This window comes from Cyanistes caeruleus, chromosome Z, assembly GCF_971803275.1.
Source record: "Cyanistes caeruleus chromosome Z, bCyaCae1.hap1.1, whole genome shotgun sequence".
Classification (NCBI taxonomy): domain Eukaryota; kingdom Metazoa; phylum Chordata; class Aves; order Passeriformes; family Paridae; genus Cyanistes; species Cyanistes caeruleus.
Window position 1 is genome coordinate 29,994,630 of NC_141732.1, and position 20,908 is coordinate 30,015,537.

A 20,908-nucleotide genomic window follows, 5' to 3' on the forward strand; every position below is an offset into this window, starting at 1 on the left:
ATGAAGCTGGCTAGCAAAACAGGTAAGTTTCACTTCCATGGACTGAACCTTATGCTTGGGCAGAGAACTGGCTATCCTGTGCACAGGAATCAGTAAGTTAATGAAAACTGTTTCGGAGACAGTATGCATCTTCCCTCCTGACACTTTCACTTGCAAAAAAGATGACAGTGGTTTATACTGCATCACCTAAACTAGAGTACTTACATCTATACTTTACCAGGGAAGTCAAGAATGTTTTTTACTACAGCAGGAAAAAAAAAACCAAACAACCAAACATCAAAAGTAAGCCTTAATGACATGCTGACAAGAAGCCAAAAGGCACCAGTGCTTTGGAAGAATCTGAACAAAGGCCCATAGTAGGTATTAAAAACCTTGCTGGTATCAGGCATAGGGAATCACTGTGCTACCTCATATATTCCCATTAAATATACACAAGTCCAAAGCAGTTAAAAAGATAAAAGCTACACTACTTACATAGCTTGGTTTTGTTAGTAGGAGTTGAACTCCCTTAGATGCCATTGTCGTAAAAAGGGTCTGGAGAGTGAGTTCTGCTTTAGTGTGGAGGAAAGGAGTCTCAGGGGAAACCTTACAGTGGTAAGGTTTCAGCTCCATACAGCTTTACAGGTACAGCTCCATAGCTACCTGTAAAGACTTTAGACTGCAACCAGGAGGGGCTCACAGTTTCTTCTTCCACACAACCAGAAAGAGGACAAGAGGAAATAGCCTTAAGTTGGGCCAGAAGGTGCAAGATGTACATGAGGAGGAATTGCATCACTGAAAGGATTGTTATACACTGGAATGGGCTGCTCAGGGAGGCGACAGAAGTCATGACTGCTGCAAGTGCTCAAAAAATGTCTGGACATGGCACTTAGTGCTACTGTTTAGTTGACATGGCCATGTCTGGTCAAAGGCTGGACTCGACCTTGGAGGTCTTTTCCAACCTTAGTGATTGTAAGAATTTCCAGAAAAAAAAATATTAAAGGAACATTGGTTTTAATCTTGTGACTGCCAAAATTCATTTAACCATACCAAAGCTCTGGAGCCTGATGTTGAAAAGACTTCTAAGAAGTCAGTGCACAGAAAAGTTTAATAAGTCAAAGTTGAAGTTACAAAGTTTAATGTCACTTTAGCTAATGTCTATGACATTGGAAAAGATGAGGGCAAAGGGAAGGTAACACTGGGATAGTACACAAGTAAAGAAGGGCAGTATTCTGACACTGAGGACCTGCCATCAAGCATCACTTGTCTGACTATGAAAAGAGTTTCTAATATAGTAATTCTTTTCTGTTTGCAGAAGACAGACTATTGGTAACTTATCTCCCAAACATACTGCGAATTTCAAGAAGAAAAATACCAGAGTCTACATATACTAATTATAACCTTTGCCACAGAAGCATGTACAAGTTTAGACTTTGCTTTCTTGACTGCACACCTTGAAAGGACATGCAATTGCTCTGTAGGAATTATTCTATTTGCAGGCAACAGCTTACTGAAAAATGGACCAACATAAGCAAGTATCAAATATTCTGTTATTTGTCTCAGCTATGTCTAAACTCCCTGCAGGACAAGGAGGAACTACTCAAGTAGGGTTTAGCACGCATGGCTTTGAATTGCCCCAATAAATCTATAAAATCTCAGAAGGTTGCTAGAAGGTTGAACAACTGCAACAGAAAGGCTTGAAACAAATACAGGCAGGTATTAGTCTTGATTTGCTGTATTTTTCACTGGTAACATTAAATTATTTTTTCCGTTTCTTTCTAACGGAGATCCAAAATACACCCAAGTAGAGAGAAGAACACAGAATGCTGCTGTAACCATCCCTGTTAAATTCAGAGAAAATAACTCCCTTTTCTTCAACATCTTTGGACAACGACAGCAGCTCTCATTTAAAGCCATATGACAACTTCACTGAGATAAGAAACAGCTAAAAATGTTTAGGCACAGAAAGTGCTTAAACACAGGAAGGTTCTCAACTAGCAGAGGCTGTCCTCACAATAAAGACATTCCATATGGCAACTATTTTTAGACTGTTAAGTATCAGAGGTTAGAGAAATCACATGGGTGTCTACAAACTACCAGTTCCTCAACTCATTTTTTATCTCTTCCATAAAGAAAAAAAAACATTTAGGATAATTTTTAGACCTAACATAGTTGAAAAACTCAAAAACTGTGACCCGTCCCACCCTTCCAAGTTTTTCATAGCTACCCATTCTTTCAAGGAAAGGCCTGAAAAGAAAGCAAGCCTGTAACCTTTCACAAAAATACCTAGAACATTCAAAGCAGATCAGCTGAGTTTACTTAACCTGGTTCTAATTCACTGCAGCTGCATCTAATGAACCACAAAGAAAAGCTTATTACTACAGTAAGTGACAGAGTTAGTGGCTGAACACTCTCCAAGTTTCCAGCATACTTCAGTTGGCTGTGCTCAGTGTCGGCTACTGAATGATCTCTGTAGCGTAGCTAAGCATACAAAACCAACAGAAAACACCACCTCCCCCAGCCTTTGTAACTTCTAGGATGTACTTATCAAGAGGGTATTAGGCAGGGTGCACTACCAGATACGTTCAAACAATTGGCTGCTAGCAGAGAATGTCTGCATTCATTGATCCCTCAAGTACTCACCTGCTTTAAACACTGAACAAGAGTTATAGAGTTCTTGTAACGCTAAGGCATACACAGACTTTGACACAGGAGTTTGTCATCTCCCACATGGAAGACAGGAGAACACCCTGAGCTGCCTGCAAGGTCTTCAAGCTCATCTTTACATATGGGTGACCTAAAAACCTCAGGTCTTAACGCGGCTTGGTTAAATGTCAGTTAAAAACAGACCCCATGCATTACCTCTACATACTCACACAGAAATAACTGAGGGATTCCCACAAAGAATTATGTCAAACTTTTATTACAGTGAGCAGATGTGTGCAGTGCACAGGAGTCTTGGTGACAGATTACTAAAACCAAGCTTAATTTTCTAAAATATTGTCAGTTCTCACCACTGAGAATTTGACCTTTGATATACTAACTAGTATGTTTAAGTTTGTACTTTAAGACCAGGGTTCCATCAGGAACTTCATTAATACCCTTCTCCAAAATTTCATGTGTATTACTCCATGTGCCAGTTTTCCAGCCTCAAACACGACATAAAATAAATATATCAAAAAGCATTGCGAATAAACTGATTAAAGATTAAGTTAAATGCATCTGCTTCACCTTCTTCCTCTTATGTCAAAAAGGAGAGGGAATTGAGGGATGTGGTGCAGGAGAAGCCTCAGAAGTTACTCAATGTTTTTAGCTTTGACTAAGATGGATTCATACCAGGTGCTTCAAAAAGCACTGCCTAAGGGAAAAAAAAAAAAAAAAAAAATCAGCAAAATTTAAGGTCTCCCTTCCAATTCTGGTAACAGATAAAGTGATACACTGAAAACAAGAAACTTCACCAATTTACTCAGAACTGTACTCCTGCTTCACAGAAGTATGCAGAACACATAAAAAGATTCACAAATATACAGGGGAAACAATGACTGAGAGAAAATGCATTTTGTTCCAGGAAATTAATGAATTCCTTTTTGTTTGTGAAATAGCACAGAGAGTGTTGAGCTTTCTACTTCATTTATCAAAGAAAATGTACAATTAAGTCAACATTCTTAAGTAAACCCTTCAGAAGGAAGGTAGGTAAACCTCAAGGAAAAGAGGTAAATTAACCACATATCAATTTCTAACACACAGCAGCAATGACTTTAAACAGTCTTCCAGAGGAAGAGACACTAACAGGGATTTTAGAAATATCTTAGTATGCCCAAGCACTACAGGCTAAAATTAGAAAGAATATTTCCCCCAGAATTTCTCTCATATTTTTCGCCCTTTAATTTTTCACACAATACCAAAACCTTAATTCATTGAGAATTTCAAAAAGGACACAAATTCTCAGTGACATGTTTCCCTATAGATGATTTACAAAACAAGTACAACTTTTCTCCCCCTACCAGCTCCCACAGGGTCCCAAAAACAAAAGTGTCAGGTGAGAATCTGAATGAAAAACTAAAATAAAAAATATAAAAACTAATATAAAATGGCAGAGCAGAAAAAAAATACAAAAACTGTTCTTATTTCCAGTATGTTAGAAAACATTAAGCGGTGCAGTCTCAGAAGTATCACACCAGTCTGTTACATTCTATTTTGCCTATGCAAAATACAGATTGTTATATTTCTCTACAGGATCCACCACAGTAAGTGGATTAGCTATACAGAGTAACATTATTAGCAAGGCTCTTCTCTGAGGCACTAAGAGGTACGACTCTCAAGAAGAATTTCCGCATTTATTGAGACAGGGCACAGAAAAGAAGCAGCAGGAATCTTTCAAGAGAACTAGGAAAGCAGTAAGTGGTAGAGATAATTCAGCTGGCAGAGAGAGTGCACTTGAAAAGCAAGTGGAGAAAAGTGACATCAATTGTTTTGCAAGCCTATCACAATTGGATTACCTGATCCAGAATAAACTGCACCAGTGTAAACTGACCTAGCAGATTCTGTGCACCTCAGGGAGCAATCGGCTTCTGGGACTGTTTGTTCCTTCTGGTTTTTAGCCAAGTGTTTGTAATTCAATGATTGAACAGCACATAATCATGGGATCTTGGGAGTCCATTATAGAGGTAAACACTCTTATTACCACCTCCATGAAACCAACTCCTTCACCCCATGAAGCTGTGTCCCACAAACACAGGTGCTGCACAAGACTACAAAACAGAAATAATGAGTCAAGTTTTTCTAGCAAAACACAGGTGCACCTTTTTAGCTTTCAAGTGCTTCTGAAAGCTTAAAAATAAAGGCACTGAATCCTTAACAATTTAGCATTTTATTATAAATATTTACAGGATGCATCAAGCAGAGGATATCCCAAATGAAAACTGACATAAAATGTTAAAGCGCATCAATACAACCCAAGTAATAACAAGAGGAAATCAACAAAATCTTCATCAGGTGAGCTGAAGGTTGCTGGGATTCCTCTATTACACATAATCTTGACTTCCAAATCTTGAATATTTGAAAGCTTCATTTATGTTTTAAAAAAAAGCTATCAGCTAACAAACATTACAGCCTGCTCTAACTGGGTGTGTCTTTACAGCTCTGAAGAAATGGCTTCTATACATAAAGTACACATCCCAACACTATCCATGCTACTAACTCAAATCACCTAGATTTGACTACTTATCTTGTTTGTAAGCCCCAACTACACAACATACTTTTTCTCTAGCCCTAGATAGTTGCTTTTGGAGAACTTTCTAAACTTATCACATCAACAACACAACAATATTCTCACTGAGAAAAAGACTAATGTCCTAGTAAGGAATAAGATGAATGCTTAATCCCTTTTGTTTATCAAGTTCACCTGCAAAAAAGCAGAATTCAACAAATTTGTGGGGTGCGTTTTTTGCCTTCTTGTTTGAGGGGAGGGGTGAAGTACTTTTTTTGTTGGCTTTTTTTGTTTGGTTGTTTGTTGTTGTTCTTGCTGCTAGCTGAATTTGAATAACTAGAGAAAGTTAAAGAATCTACACCAAACACAGACAAGAGACTTTTCACTTGCAATTTGACTTTGCAGACCCTACTTTGCTTCAAGCTCCATGTCTGCTCCAATAATTACATGTGCTGTTTCCCACAGGTTTTCCAAAGTAGAAATTCAGCTCAATAAAGCAGCACATACACTATACCTCGCCATCTAGACCAGAGTCACACAGCAATCCTTCAGGTTTGGAAGAACCACTGGGTCCAACTGCCCTTTTCAAACAGGGCTAACTAGAGCCAGCCCAGCCACCCTGGACCATGTCACTGGACCATGTCAAGACAGCTTCTGAGCATCTCTGAAATGACATACTCCACCACATCCTTGTTTCACTCCTAAAAAGTCAACACAGAAATCTACTTCAAGAACTTAAAAAAGAACAAGATCTGGAAGCGTGTCAGTGGATGTGAAATTCTACCCATGGAAGGTGGGAGATGATCTATCCCATCTACTCAGCCCTAGCTGAAGCCGTATCTGGAGCTCTGGTTTCCTTAGCAGAAGACAAGGAACTACCAGAAAGGACCCAGCAAAGGCCACAAAGATGATCTGGGGCCCAGAGCATCTCCCTCATGAGGAGAAACTGCAGGCACTGGGCCTGCTCAGTCTGGAGAAGAGTGAGAGGCAATCTCATTAATGCACACAAATGTATCTGAAAAGGCAGATGCCAAGAGGATGGAGCCAAGCTCTTTTCAGTGGTGCCCAGAAACAGAATGAGGAGCCATAAACTAAACCACAGGAAGTTCCACCTCAACATGAAGAACTTCTTTACACTGAGGGTGGCAGAGCACTGGAACAGGCTGCTCAGGAAAGCATGAAGACATTCCAAACCCACTTGGACGTGTTCCTGTGTCACCTGCTCCAGGTAACCCTGCCTTGGTAGGGGGTTGGGACTGGATGATCTCCAGAGGTCTCTTCCAACGCTAACTGTTGTGAGATTCTGTAAGATATCATTAGCTACTACCTTATCACTTTACTAGAATTTATACAATTTTAAGAATGCAATGCAACATATTCAACCCTCCACTATCACTCCTTAACTACTTCACCATCAGAGTATTTTGTTCAGCTTTCAAAGAGCTAGTAGCTCAATGAGACTGCTGCTAGGCTTAAGTGAGAACTAATTTTCTAACTTTCCATTACAGGTGAAAATCATTTAAACCATCCCCCTGTCATGACAGCTAGAATATTAACCATTTCAGTGGTCTGACAAAGTCCAGAACAGCTGAACAGCAGTCCTCATGACCTACTTGCAAGGGACCTTTCCCTGAAAGATGGGCAGAATATAGTCATACCTGATTTCAGGTGTTAGCAATGCAAAATCCAAGATACCCAAGACGTTATATTTGACTTTACTAAAACATTCATCCAGCAATCTCATTTCTCCTCAGTCTGGGTGCCATACAAGATCTCCACTATGCCTAGGGCACTGTGCTAAGTGTCAGAGCTTGATAATGACTCCCCTGAATTGTTATGAATTGTTATGAGCAGTATACATAACCAAAAGATACTAATTAAGAAGATAAAAACCCCCATAACTACAGGTTAACTACCCACGTCACTCTCAGGTGAAACATCCTGCAGCCTTGCAGTTCTCTTTTGTCTTTTCATACCAATAATCCCTGACATCCCAACCTGCAACTGTAAACTAAACAAAAGGCAACTCTTTCTAACAGCTGAAGTTTTGGAAGTCCAACTGTATTGTGTTTGCACAAGTATGAAATGCCTCAAGTTTGACAGAGGTGACTAGTACCCATCTACAGGCATCAAAGTTGGCTCTTTATTACCAGCATCATAAATTTTATGTCTCCAATTTACGGCAAACTATTTGCTTCCTGACACCTCCCCAGTAAACCTCTGGCACAAGTAATGCTGAAACAGACAAGCTATTTCTTTAAGCAGGTTTCCTCTAAACTTTCATATACAACTACCAACAATCTCATCCAATTCTAAGCAGATAAATTGTCACATAAGAGATTTCTAAAAGCTCCTCTCCATTTTCAGTGAAAAAAAAAAAAAACACCTCACTTTAAGGGCAGTTGTTTGCATACAGAAACAACTGGATTTTTTTTATTTTTTTTTAAGAAAAAAAAGCAAGACCCATCAGATACTTAGCCTGCTGTGCAACCTACTACCTGGTGTCAGAAAACAAACTTAACCTATAAATAAATAAATGGAAACCATGCCAGAGTATGTCAAACATGCTACACCAACCTCACTTTTCCCAAATTACCACCCTACTCAATCCCTTTATTAAGTCAGTTTTTAAAGTCTGCTTCATGCACTGAGTATTCCACTGGCGCTCAGGTTTGTTTATACTCAATTTCTTTCAATCCATTGCCTCATTGAGTTAAATGCTCACCGTCCTCCTCAGCACAATCTGTCATACAGGGGTAACACTGTCTCACAACCAGGAAATCTCACATAATGAATGATTCAAACTTACTGGAAGTGTTAACGGGCATAAGGCACAAAATACTAACTTTTCTTTAGCTCATAACACTTCATTTTTGTACAGACTGCCTAAGTGCTTTTGATTCTGTCTTCTATTCTTTGCATCTGCTCAGCTCAATTGGTACACAGGACTCAAAATTTTGGCACACAATGGAGTTATTTAAACAGTGACAGTTATAAACAACCTAAAACAGATGGCCAGTTCTCCTCTAAGACTTCAGAGAAAGAGTCATGAAAGCTTGGATGTGTTCACTGGACCTGTTTTCCTGAAGCTCTGAGTCTAGCAGACTTACTCTGGAAGACTACCCTAACACAGGTTCAACCTGTCTTCTGCTTTTCAACACCATTTTCTACTATGGAAATAGATACCAGACATTTGCTGTTTCTTGTACTAAAAAAAAAAACTCCTTTAATCAAAACATGTTAAAGCACAGGAGTTTGTATCTGCATCACAAAAGCTAAGCTGGCCAGCTCCAGGAGAGCAGGGCACCATCACATGTAATGTCTACTTGGGAAGACAAAAGCTGTAACTGCAAACATCTGCCCCCTCACCTAGCTTTATACATTAAGCAGGATATCATGGTCTGGAATATCCTTTTGGTCAGTTTGGGTCAACTGTTCTCATGGTATCTCACCCCCAAGCTCCCATGCAACCCCCACTTCATTACCAGAGTGGCAGTACTTGTGCTCAGCACAAATAGAAAAGTACTTTGTATAAAATATCCGAGTATGGCTCTACACTAGCCACCGTGAAGAAAACTCAGACAAACCCAGTACACTCACACAGCAGCAGCCCAGAACCTATGGTATTGTCTATAAAGCCTACCCAGAGATACAAAGATACTTCTAATCATCATGCCTTTAGTATGCTGTACCATTTTCTTCCACCCACCTTTCAATGGCTAAACTTGTAAAAATAGAGCTGGATGCCATGCAGAAGGACCTGAGCAAAGTCATATAGTGGGAATCTCATGAGATTTAACAAGACCAAGGTACAAGAATGAGTACAAGGTGCTGCATCTGGGTCACAGCAAGTCTATGTATCAACAAAGGCTACAGAATGAACAAATCAATAGCAGACCTGTGAGGAGGACTAGGGGGTGCTGCTGGGTGAGAGGCTGGACATGACCCAGCCACAGGCACTCCCAGCCCAGAGATCCAAACGTGTCCTGGGCTGCATCCAAAGCAGCGTGGGCAGCAGGGGAGGGAGGGGATTCTGCCCCTCTGCTCTGCTTTGGTGAGATCCCACCTGGAACCTGCATCCAGCTCTGGGGGCCCAGCACAGGAAGGAGATGGAACTGCTGGAATGAGTTCAGACAAGGGTCACACAATTTGTCAGAGGGATGAAGGGAAGACCTCTCCTACATTAGGAGAACTGGGACTGCTCAGCCTGGAGAAGAGAAAGATTTGGGGTGACCTAACTGCAGTTTTCCAGTACCTACAGAGGAAGACTGCTAGGTAAGATAGAGAAGGACTTTTTGCAAGGGCAACTAGTGACAAGACAAGGGGAAATGGCTTCAAACAGAGACAGTAAATTCAGATTAGACATCAGGAAGAAAACCATTCCAGTGAGGGTCGTGAGGCACTGAACAGGTTGCCCAGAGCTGTGAATGCCCCATCCCTGAAAGTGCTCAAGGCCAAGCTAGATGAAGCTCTGAGCAACCTGGTGTAATGGGAGGTGTCCCTGCACATGGCAGTGGGATAATAGCCACATGATCTCTAACGTACCTTCCAACTCAAACCATTTTATGATTTTTACAGGGGTGACTTTGACAAGAACTACGAAACCTTCTTGCTGAGCTCAAAGTCTTGTGGAAGTTTATTTCTAGTCTCATCAGTAGTATTTTTGTCCTTTATTTAGAATTCATTTAATTTAGGATGATAAAATGCTTGAGTTTGTCAAAAATAGAGGAGTGATACTAGAGCACTGGCTCAGAAAAGATACCTAGCTATTTCTGTAACAAGAAAATTACTTGGGCCTTTAGTATTATCTGTAATTTTTACTGGTACATCCGTTCACAGACAGAAAGCCATAATGTAGCATCCTCAATGTCAAACACAAATAGAAAAGGTAAATGCCAGCAAGCAGACAAAACTTTCAAACGATAGTGAAAATCGGGATTTATTCCATCAAGCTCTTTACTAAAACACAAACTTATGGAAAGAAACAGCCATCTCTCTAAATAAGAACAACCTAGTATAATTTCAGGCTCCACTACAATTTGAGCAGTCTTACACGCAGATTAGAACACTGAGGATTATGTTAGCCGTAAAGCCTGAACACGGTGGAAATAAGCTTCCCTAACAAGTTTATGCAGATAGAAGACCTCTTACCCCCAAAACATTTTCAGTCAGAGGCTGCAAAAATGATGAGGAGATAGCTGTGGCAAAAATGTTCCCTGTGATTTAGCAATAGCTTCTGCTGTATTATACAACAAGCCTAGTACAAATTTACTCAGCTATCAATCATTTCCAGTCCTCACCATTTCATTACAGGATGTTGCTGATGACAAACAATGCACTTTACTCCTCCTCTGAAACACACAAGTTACTTTTTTTCCCCCCTCTGTCTAAACAACTGTTTAGCTAGTGCAATAATTTTCCACTACAGATTTGAGATCAAAATTAAACTCTAGACATATTTGATGGTTATTTGCTTTCTGACAAGGTCAACAATAACTTCATGTAGACAAACCAGACATATTTTTAGGCAAGTCTTGGAACAAGAACTTAGCTGGTACTGCACATCCAAAGCTCTTGTAAAACCAGATCTCTAGTAAGCATTGTATCCTTATCACACAACTCACAATACAGAAAGTGGATTACAAATATGAAACTAATTTTAAAAAGAGTACACAGTTTTGCACTCTTATACCCAACCATGCACCCTATACCACACTAAGTCTCCAAATACAGCCTAACATCCTGCAGAAGAAATGAGGAGAAAATATTCATGGTGTAACACTATTTTAAATTACCCAAGCTGCGTATTTAAACACAAGGGTGTTAACTACTCTTAGATAAGATGAAAATCATGTTAACTTTTCAGTAATTCACAGAAAATTTATTTTGTAGCTCTTTACAGATATATTTATCAATATAAACTCTTATTAATTTATTTTATTAATTTATTAACATAACTCTTCTTGTTAAGAATGTTAAAAGCAGAACTAAAGCCAGCCAGCTGCACAAATTCTTAATCAAGCACCTTAATATAGAGGGAGGAAAAATAATTCTGTGCATTGTTTTATAAACTGCTAGCAGGCTAACTGATTACACGATATGTACTTTAAAACTGCTGAAGTTAATACAACTTATTAGCATTGCTAGAGACATGTCAGCTTTAGAAAGTTGTCTGGGAACAGCAAGGCAGAAGGAAGACTACACAAAATCTGTGCCTTCTGCTGAATGGGGCAGAGAATCTGGTGACAATAGACATGGAAGAAGCTGAGTTTGTCTTAAGCCTTGATCATGACTGGTAAGATCAATATAAATACCAGATGGAGGGGAGTAAAGAATGTTGAGACACTCTTTTTAGAGTTATCCAATGTCAGGACAACGTATGTTTAAACATATGAGAACTTATTCCAACAGCTACTGACACTGACAAGCACAGAACAATGCCCACAGAGAACACAGACTCTCTGGACAGAGCAGGAGACATCTAAAACCCAAGAGAACACTGACTGGGGCAGCCTGCTCTAGGCTAACCCTGCTTTAAACTAAGGATTGAAGTAGAGTATCTCCTGAAGTGCCTGCCAAGCTGAATCATTTCAGTCATTAATATAACTTAAGTACCTTTGATAGTTTTTAGTGTATTAAAAAAACTGAAGTATGCAGAAGAGGGCTATTGACCACTAGCATCTGAACTCCAGTCAATGAGAAATGAATGAGTTGCTGAACACAAGAGTCTATGTCCTTCTGTCTTCCTGCAACTAAAGAAAGATCTTTCAAGATGTTTCCATGTCCATCTTGTTATTTCACCTGTAATGACAAATAGCGTTCACTTATACTGTATTTCATTAATATTCAAGAGCATTTGCAGGTACTGGAATATATTATGGTATATCCACACATCAGCTATTACCTTCCACAATTCTGTCAACAGCAATTATGTAACAGGCAAGATAAGGCAATGAGAAAAAGCTTCAAGGGATACCCAACACCTTAGGTACTCATGTAATTTTCAGACCAAGGTATTTTTAGTAATTTTCTGGTTTAGTGTTTTTTATTTTTAGTCAAGTTTCCAATTAGCATTGTGATATAATCCACATGAATATTGGGATAAAAAGATAATATATCAACCATACAGCCTGTGGACGGAATGCTACCTTCAAAATGACTTTTAGAGAAAGCACCAACAAAGTATATACTTGTGTTACACCATTAACCAGCATAAATGGAGAAAGAATTAACAAACACATGACTCACAAAAAATTAACTGGCAAACCAGCATTCAGCTTCTAAAATGAGCTCAATATTGTTCTTTATGAGCTCATTATATTACAATTATTTGCACAGTTTTCCACTTAACAAGCAATTACATTCTCCAGTTTATCAGACGAGATACATTCTAGAAGATGGGCCAGAATAACAGTGTTCTCAAGAATACATAAACATTCCACTTATGCTCAGGAGAATAGCCTACATTTTCCTTTAAAAGTCACACTTTTCCCCCAAGCATATAAATTTGCTGCTGTTACCAGCATGAATAGGTAAGTAAATGCAAGACCTGTGTCAAAACAATGCTACCCTCAAAAGTCTTGCCAACACCACCTTCTAAGGAACACCACTTTTCTAAGGAAATTAATGCAATTAATGAATAACCACACCTAGCAAGGAAGTTCGGAAAATAAAGTTTTATGCTTCAAAATTTTTGACAAAGATAAAACTCCTCAAGTATTAAGTTGGTATACCTCCCCAGTTCTGTTCTGACATTTCTACTGTAGTCTACCTCCTCAAGGCTGCTGGTGACAGCTTCTTTATCAACCACAGACAGACAAGATGTGACATGCCTTTACAGAGGCTTCAGAACTGAATTCTTCAATGCTAAGAAACAGCTGCATACAAGCTATAAAAAGAACGGCAAAAACACACATGGGAACGAACTGAAGCAGAAGGAAGCTGCCTCAAACAGCAACTGTTGCATGATCCATTGTGCAAGTTCATCATCCCTGTTCTGGCTTTCTAGGATTTTCCCCCTACACACATCAGATCTTGCCTATGCAATTCTTCATCCGTATCCACAGACCTCTCCTGCAAGTACTGTTTCACAGCTGTGTTATGCAGAAGTAATTCCATGGTCACCATGACCATCTGCTCACTCCTTTCTTGTCTGGAGCGCCTGTTATACTGAGCACACTTGCATTTTTCTTTTACACCCACCTCTCCGGGTGCTGGAGCTACCAAGCACCTCTGACTTTATCTGTCCGTGAACTGTAATTTTGCTTTGATCCACCACCCTCCTGGTCCTGATGGATGCCACAGTAAAAAAATTAAAACACTGGTGCAAAACTATAGAGAAGAAAAGGACCGGATAACAGTCCAATATTACCACTCAAGTCAGACGTCTTCTAATTACTTCTAGCTAAATATCTAGGACCTGCATTTCACCAAATACCTATCCCAAAACACAGATATGTCTATTTAACAGACCAATACCAAGAAGCAAATAATTCAAATTGAACCAAATAATTCAAATAAACACATAATAATTCAAATCAAACACAGCTTATTCCTGCTGGTAATTAAATGCACTCTTACTTTTCACACAGAATATGGTTTTGCAATGTCACATACATTGTGCACAAGGAGACATAAAGAACAAAGTAGAAACAGTCCTGCAACATAGAAGGCAGCTCTGGCTTTTGTACCCTTACCAGTGCCTTGTTGGCTTAGTAAATGTTGGAGAAACAACACACACCAGAACCAGTCACAATTATTCACAAAGAAGCTTCCTCTGCTTCTGGGAGCTCTCCACACAGCAGGCCAGGCACATGAGAGAACACCACCACAGCTACATATTCCATTTCTTGATTCATCTTGCATTAATTCAGCAGAAGATATATATATATATGAAAAAATGAAGACAACTGATATCTTAACATGAACAACAGTAGCTTATTGCTACTGAATTGAGGAGTATACAGTTGCAGGATCATTAATAATTTTCTCATTGGTAGGAGGCTCCACAGCAAACACAGCCACCTTGCAGGTCCCACCACTTCCATCTCCAAATTGGACAGTATGACATGTAAGCTTGACAACTTCAAAAAACACCTGCTACCTGCTTCACACAAATGAGAGTGGGACATATGCAAAATCCCAGAGTCACATACAACCCGTGTTAACACAACTCATTTTGTGCCCAAGCGATGTGGACAAAGAAGGGAAGAAAACACAGGTCTGTGTTTCTACACAATTTCCAATGATGCTTTACAGTTAAACAGCAGTAGTACTGCAGATTTTAAGGGTGAATACACTTAGCTTAAGCAGTTTTCATAATTGAATTTTTAAAAAAGGCAAGGAAATATTGACTAGATAGCGAAAGGCTGTTCTCTAGCTATACCTATACAATACAGTAGGTCATAAGCACTTCCCAATCCAAATTAACAGCAAAGCAGTTCCAGGAAAGTATACAGCAGGTACCTGTCAGGAAGTGTGCTTTCAGAGAAAAAGCCACAGAAATTGCCAGCTGCTTGCCATCAAAAGCATGCCAAGTGATACTCTCCTTAATACACTGACAGCATTACCCTGGTTTGTTACAGAAGTGGACCTTGAGGAGAGGCTATTTTTAATTAAGTTGTAAAGTTATTACAACTCACTGGACTGAAAAGATGTTTAAAAATTGATGTCAGCTTCTCTAGAAGAGGGTGATAAAGAACTCCTTTTATACAATTCCTTCTTGATGTTACTTGGAAAGGATGAGATTGAAGACCTCTCCTAGATATTAGTGAGGAGCCTCTGTGGCAGAACAATCTCAACATTTAATCACAGAAGAAGCACTAAGGACATGCAAGAGTTTCATCTGACTACTTCACAATTGGAGGTTTTTTATCCTTCTCTACAGTATCAGTCTCTATCCAGGCTTCTCAAGTTTCTTTTGTACTTGTTCATGACTGGATTCAGCAGCTTGCATAGACAGAACAAGCTTTCTCATATCATCACTCCCAAATTTTATTTGCATAGTCAGATGTTTGCTAGCCCCGCTATCTGTTTGGTCACTCCAATGCATCAAAATGACTCTCAGAATTAAATCCTGAGCTTCTCCTGAGAAAAGTGGGAATTTGAAAGGGAGAGAAAACAAGACTTCACCACTAATTCTGTTAGGCCAAAACATTAACATAAGTTAAAAATAGAACAGGTGAGGTTGGACCACAGTAGGTCACCTTGTCCAACCTCCCTGCTCTAGTATCTTCATCCTAGAGCACTGTTGCACAGGATTGCATCCAGACAGTTCTTGAGAACATCTGTGAGGGAGACTCCGTAACTTCTCTGGACAGCCTGTTCCAGTGCACAGTCACCTGCACAGTAAAGAAGTCCTTACTCAGGTGGAACTTGATGTGCATTTACTTCTGTCCATTGCCTCTCATCCTATTGCTCTGCACCACAACCTGGCTCTGATCTCCTGACACCCTCCCTCCTTTCAGGTACTCATAGACATTGATGGGGTCCTCCCTCAATTGTCTCTTCTTGAGGCTGAACAGGCCTAGCTCCCTCAGCTCTCCCTCATGAGGGAGATGCTCCAGTCCCTAAGTCATCTTTGTCCCCTTCTGCTGGACCTGCTCCAGGAGCTCCACATCTCTCTTGTGCTGAGATGCCCAGAACTGGATACAGCATTCCAATTGTGGCACTACCAGGGCTGAGTAAAGGGGGAGGATCACCTCCCTTGACCCACTAGCAGTGCTCTTCCTAAGACACTCCAGATGTCACTGGCCTTGGGCCCCAGGGCACTGCTGGCTCATTAAGAGCTTGTTGTCCAGCATGACCCTCAGGTCCATCTGGGCAGAGCTGCTTCCCAGCAGGTCACCCCCAGCCTGTGCTGGTGCCTGGGGCTGTTCCTCCCTGGGTGCAGGACCCTGCTTTTGCCTTTGCTGAATTTCAGAAGGTTCCTCTCTGCCCATCTCTCCAGGTGTTGAGGCCCTTCTGAAGGGCTGCAGAGCCCTCTGGGGTATGGGCCACTCCTCCCAGCTTTGTGTTGTCAGTGAAATTGCTGAGCAGGCCTCTGCCCCTTTACCCAAGCCATTGATGGGTAAGTTAAACAAGACTGGGCCCACTATTGAACCCTGGAGGACACCACTGGGGACAGGCCTCCAGCTAGAGCCTGTGCCACTGGTAATGATCTCTGGGATAACAATACCATGGCTAGTTACTAGCAGTCTCACATGAGTAGTTTTAGATCCACTTAATTCTACCTATTTAAGGAGGACAGTTTCTTGTTAATCTTAACATACATTTTAAGATGTAGCGTGACTACAGAAGACAGCCAATATTATGGTTTGAACTGCACAGACAGTCCAAACTGTTATGTGGAAAAAACCGTCATAAGGCAGAATGCACTAGAAGTGCAACTCAAGATTGTCAACACCAAGCTATATGGCGTGGCTGACACCTAGGGATGGACAGGGATGGAGGTGATAGATGCCCCATTTCTGCAAAAAGTCTAGGTCAGATTGGATGGGACTCAGAGTAAACTGAGGATGCCCCTCCTCTTTGCAGGGGAGTTGGACTATGTGACCTTTAAAGGTCTACTTCAAACCCAAACTGTTCCATGAAACTTATTTTTCAGTCCCTTTAGAGGCAACTCACATTACTTCACTCAGAGGACAGCAGGCAGGGAAGAACACGTAAGTATGAAGGTGAAGTTGAAGAACAACTTCATGTTCAGTCATGTTTAGCAATCCTCCACAATCCTCCAGGTAGTTACCTGGTTTTCATGACCACTACTGTTTATCCAACAGAAGACACTGCCATGAGCTGCTTAAACACGCATTCCATTCCTTCCTACCTCCAAGGTCTAAGAGAATTGTCCATATCATACTCCAAATTAAATAATTTTTAAGCATGGAGTAAACACGGAATAAGGGCAGTTAGCTATTATGTATAAAATACATGAGCCAGAAGCAATACCTTAACTATTTACAATCCTCACCTGCTCTGCTATCCCTTCCTTTCATAGTCAGGACTTCCTTACCCTTATCCCCGCACCCAAATCCTCCAATTTGACCCAGAGATCACCCAGTAAAATGTAACACAGAACAATGGATAGCCAATAATGTACTGTTGATACAAACAGGTTATGATCAATCAGTCACATACTGTTAACTGGCAAAGATGCATGCCATTCACACATTATCAGCTCATAACTGGGTGCAGAAGTATGTGACAGAAGCATTATTGTCAAAAGTAGTTTCAGACGAAAGTATTACAGTTTTTAGTTGTTATACAAAAGTTCCCCTTACATATATGTACCTAGTCCTTTGCCTCCTCTCTTTAACCTACCATTCAACTGCATAATGCCACAGCCACTTCCAGAAATCAGGAAGCTAGAAATGCAGATGTTACGTGTGGATAAACAGGGATATTAAAGTCTAACACACCATAACATAAATCAGACTGATATTGCTCCATGAACAGGCTTATTTCAATCTTCATAGCCACCTTCCATCTCCTGACTCATTAGCCATGTCTTCCCACTCTTCATTTCTTTTTAAGCTACGTTTCCTCTCCTGCTCTACCAAAAGCTGTTCTAACAAGCAAAGAGAGATAGTACACACACCAAGGCACCCTGATCCACAGGACATCATACAGCCCCTCCCTGAAAAGTCTAAACAAGGCCAAAATCCAGACGTGTTCTCCTAGAAGTGTGCCCGGAGCACCCTACACCATCTGAACCAGTATTTTCAAAAAGAAACAAGAACAAAAAAACCAAACGAAACAAAAGGTAGCAAAGCTCACAGTTAAACTGTTACACAAGCAACAACTTTGAATAACTTCTAATTTACACAGACTGGGCCACTGTCACCCCTTATACAGAGAGGTCATCACTAATATCATCACACTAATCATTCATGTTGTCAAAGGATTGTCATTTAGCCCAGAATTACCCTTAAGGATTTTCAGAAAAGCTTTCTGACAGACACTGCTCTCAAGTGGTTCATGCAAAGGTACATACTTTTAGTTCCCAGAGGGCCCTAAGGACTACTTTAAAATCTAAATATGTGCACCTCTAGGCTGATCCCCACCAGGAAAACAAGCTCAGACAGATCGCTGCTACTCTTTCAATAAGCCAACTTACACAGAGGAAAAGACAACTAAATTATTTTCTCTCAAAAGAACACTGTCATACAAGTCCTAAGAATTAGTAAACATTTGGGTCTACCATTCAGGAAAATGTTTGTCAAAAAAATGCTGATTGATGATACACTCTAAGTGCAAAGTATAAGGGCAGCATAAAGTAGCTAACAATATTATTTGTTCAATTACTATCCCAAATACCTGAAGACTGAAGGACTCGAAGAATGTCATTCTGTAAGACTGACACAGAAAACAAGTGTTACAACTGTTAAAATTGTGCAAATGACTGAATTTCACCTTAAAATGCACTCAAGAACAGCCAGTAATTTTATACCGTGCTGGTGTTTCTGGTTCAACCGCAGCTGAGCTGGTTTCATTTTTTTACTAAGATTCGAACTCTGCCATGCCTCAGCTCTCTGTGCGGCATTTTGTTTTGCCAGCAGAAGTGGTAGACAGATGAGTCATTTGGGTCAGTAGAAACTTCAGGTCATCTCTAGTCTCACCCACCACCATCTCACATGCCACGTGGAGAGATTGCTCAGGTCTTTAAACTGTATGGGCTGAAAACTCTCCAAGAACGGAAGCAGCACCATCCATCTCTGTAGACATTAGGCCCACTGTCCAGCTGTTCACAGGGAAAGAAAAGCTCTCCCTCACCCCATCTCTATGATCCAACCCAGCTCACCACCCACCAGGGCTCAGGACATTCTGCCCCTAGTCCTGCTGGCACCACTGCGACGCCTGCTGAGTTCTCAAACAGCATTATGGAGTCAAGCACACCTTAAACAGACCAGGAGGCTGATTAGCTTCACAAATTCATAAATTTGGTTAACAAGCACAATTTGAGCAACCCTCAAACTATTCATATTGCATTCAGATATGAAAGGTACCCTCATCTCTTTGCTACATCCGCAACATTTTCACGTTTCATGGAACTGAGGCTCTTATTCCCACTTATTAATCTTGATGTACAATTTCCGTAATTTTTCCAAGGAGGATTAACTAATTCTTTAGTCCATACGCATGGCAAACATGTACCACTCACATTCAAGTATTCAAAGCTGCCCAGGCAGTATCAAGCTATTCCCGAGTGTACCATTTCACATCCTTCTGTGTGGGGCTATGTGAAATCCTGCCTTCATGTACTGCATTTGATAGCAGTTTACTCACAGTTGTCCTAATCTGGACTGAACATATGAATAACCACATGTTTACAGCTCTTCCTAATAACCTAACAGTCAGACTTTTTGAGATGCATGCAGATAAAAAAAACACAGCCATCTTAGGTCAAGCGAGTCATGAAAAGATACATAAATCAAATTTTAAAAGGGCAAGTCAACCCAATTTATAAAACAGGAGAACAGCTACAATTAGATGGTCATTAATTTTCAGTATTTTCATGATTTATCAAGTAGTACCAGCAGCCACAAAAATTAGATCTTGGACACTTTCAGTACACACAAAGATTAGTCAAGATTGATATGCAGAAGTGTAAGCTAAATCTGATACTGCACCGTTCAGTTTTTTAAAAAAAAATAAACTTCTACAATAACTATCAACTCATTTTCTGTTCCCATGCACTGCTTCAAGCAGGAAAACTGATGAATTCAATCATTCTATGCAATTAACTCCAAAGACAGACAATTTGACTTATCATTTCTTCAGGAACATTGACATTCCTCATTTCAGAACACCTAAAAATGTTTCAAAACAAGTAATCCTTACTATGCCTGGTTACACAACACACAGTACTTGTAAAGATCAAAAAAACCTGCATCCACAAAAGAAAAACAGGCTGTATTTTTGCCACAGCTAAAGTCTGCATTATCTACTCCTTTTGTAACAGCTAGTTCTACACTTCTAACAGTACCAAACAGGCACAGAAAATTCCTGTAGATTCACAGAATGGTCTGGGTTGGAAGCAATCTTCAAATCATCTAGTTCCAACACCCGTGCCATCAGCAGTAGTATCTTCCACTAGATTAGATTGCTCAAAGCCTCGAATAGGTCATCCTCTGTTATATCACTCAATGTAGAAACAGTCACCATCTCAAACATCTGCGTTGCACATGAAACCTTCCACACAAAAGAAGAAAACCCATAGCCCAGTTATAATTTCAGCAGAAAAGATATTCTTGATCACCAGAGGTATGTCCAAAAACAAAAAGCGTTGATCTCCACCACGATAGCCAGTTTCATATCGTTCAGCTGCACTGGTTCAGAGGAATTTCACTACAAGAACCACTTTTCTTATAAAAATAGCCTCTAGCAAAAGACAAGCGTGACTCCATTTAATTTTCTTTCAGTTTGCTCAACTGTTACAGAAAAAATTCAGCTACTCAGTTGGTTAATGAGGCTGTAATTCTCATCTTGCCTACCAACATCTCAACCATGGATGCAGTCCAAAGCAAGTGCTATTGCTATGCCAAGTTTCACAGTTTAGCTATCTGAATGCAAAAGCAGCTTCTACTGTCTTCTTCACTTTATGCAATTAACTTTGTCAGCACTTCTCCAGTTCCCTTCAGAATGGGTGCTCTGGCCAGATTAGCTATAGCAGTTTTATGTCAGGACCTCAATTTGGGCTTGTAGCTCAAGGTACAAGCACAT

At 40.2% G+C, this 20,908-nt stretch overlaps 1 protein-coding gene across 48 annotated transcripts in view; it reads right to left on the reverse strand.

Moving 5' to 3' along the window:
* ELAVL2 (ELAV like RNA binding protein 2) overlaps positions 1 to 20,908 on the reverse strand; it is an 88,082-nt gene that overhangs the window by 57,208 nt on the left and 9,966 nt on the right. For 3 of the 48 annotated variants that reach the window (XM_086869724.1, XM_086869716.1, XM_023944375.2), the window contains exon 1: positions 3,211 to 3,337. The exons of the other annotated variants lie outside the window; for them this stretch is intronic. The gene's annotated coding sequence lies outside the window, so the exon portion shown is untranslated. Of the gene's footprint in view, positions 1 to 3,210; positions 3,338 to 20,908 lie in introns of those variants that run through there. 48 annotated transcript variants of the gene reach the window in all.